Genomic DNA, 2168 nt, shown 5'->3' on the forward strand with positions numbered 1-2168 from the left:
AGTTTCATAAGAGGCAGTTGTGCAGTATTTTATATATTAGGACAGTCCTAACATATGTGGTGAATGTCTAAGACTTCTTGCAGATTTGCATTGAACAGAAACTGCGTTATTGGAAAGGAGAGTGTACAATTAACAGTTGACATTTTTATTGAGATTAATGTTTTAAAAGCTTTACACCTGTTTATAATTAGAGATGAATAGACGGGCTTATTTTTTTCCTCATGTTTCATGAAAATTGGCTTTTAAAATATTTATAAATAGAATCATGAATAAAATGCACAAACTTGTGGATTGAAAAAATGCAACATTTTACCCTGACTTCAGTAAAAATATTTAACACTATGAAAAATGAAAATTTGAAACTCAGACAGTGAGGTGGTTTTTTTAAAGTGAATCAGTTGTTGAAATTATTGAGATTAACTGAGTCAAAGTGATTATGCATTCTTCATCTATTTTTAGCACCTTGAATCACTATATACAGTTTACAATACATGTATAACTTGTAGCTATAAACATGTTGTGCCATTAAAGCTCTCACAAAACTTTTTGTAAGTAAAAATAAAGGCAATTGTTATGATGATTTTCTAAGTTCTTTTACCTCTTCATCTATACTATCAATTCTTTCTTCCATCTTTTGCAGTCTTTTTCCATAGTTGTTCAAGTTACTCTCATCAATATAGATATTGGTACAATGAAAGATACATAGACCAACGGAACAGAACCGAGAACCCAGAAATGAACCCATCTATCATTTGTCAACTGATATTCGACAAGGAAATCAAGTCCATCAAGTGTGGAAACAAGAACTTCTTCAACAAATGGTGTGAGGCAAAACCAGAAAGCTGAAACAGGACATATATTTCATACCATATACCAAAAAATCAACTAAAAGAAGATGCACGGTACACACAGTACTTTGAGGATAACATTGCTGTCTAGCTATACCACACATAAGGGATCAGAACAGCTCAAGGAAAGCAGAGATGCCATTTCTTGAAGGGAACTATAGGTTTCCTGGTTTGCTATTCAGATACTTTGGGGAAAACACTCCTTGAACCTGTGGGCCTCAGACCAAGAAGGGAGCACAAATATAGAGGTTCTTCCTCAAGCAACAGGGAGATCCTGGGCACCTTAAGAGAGGCAAGAAGCAACATCCAGAAGGGAACAACAGGCTTCTTCCTAGGTCATTCAGGTACTTTGGGAGGAAAAAATTGCGGTCTAGCTTGACCAGGTGGGATCCCTTAACTTAAGTAACATGGAAGTCCTGGGCACCTTGATGGAGGCAAAAAGCCACTTTCAGAAGGGAACAACAGGCATTTTCCTTCGTCATTCAGATATTTTGCAGGGGAAGCTGCTGCCAAGCTTGACCACATGAGACCCCTTAATTCAAGCAACAGGGAAGTCCTGGGCACCTCGACGGAAGCGAGAAGCCACTTCTAGAAGTGAACAACAGGCTTCCTCCTTTGTCATTCAGGTACTTTGAGGGAAAACAACAACAACAAAACATCTGCTTTTAGGCCCAGGGACTTGCGGGCCTTAGGATTCCAAGAATGGAGCCCAAATATACAGGTGCTTCATAAAATATTGCTGTGCCCTGGGTAATTTTATAGTTATAAATCTAGTAGATATTAGCATAATATCTATTAAGAAAAGACTCCTATAATGTAAAGAAAGCAGTAATCCACATCAGCTATTATGAAAAAACAAAATAACTATTCTAAAAAAGTAGACCCAATGAATTCCCCAGATAGAGAGAACCAGAAGAAAAAGTTTATGTAAAGCTATTTGATAAGCTACAGAAAAAGATTCAAATGTAGGAAGAAACAATGGAAGTAAAAAAGACAGCAAATACTTCAGAGACATCAATCGGGAAAAAATATATGGAAGAGGGGAAACTTGAATAGATATTGATGAAAATAGAAAATATGGAAGAAGAAAAATTGATAGAAAAAGAAGTACAAGAATATTTTTTAAAATTATTACAAGACAAAGAGGGTACACTCAACACAGTACTGGAAGTAACAAAAAAGTATGAAAATGCAATACAGAATATTAAGACAGAAATGATAGAAGTATCCAATACTAAAAAGTATCTATGAAAACCCAAGAGCCAACATTGTTCTTAATGGAGAGAGGTTAAAGGCATTCCCTTTAAGAACAGGAACTAG

The sequence above is a fragment of the Elephantulus edwardii genome, unplaced genomic scaffold (assembly GCF_000299155.1).
Source record: "Elephantulus edwardii isolate Elephantulus edwardi_28Jun2011 unplaced genomic scaffold, EleEdw1.0 scaffold00527, whole genome shotgun sequence".
NCBI classification, from domain to species: Eukaryota; Metazoa; Chordata; class Mammalia; order Macroscelidea; family Macroscelididae; genus Elephantulus; species Elephantulus edwardii.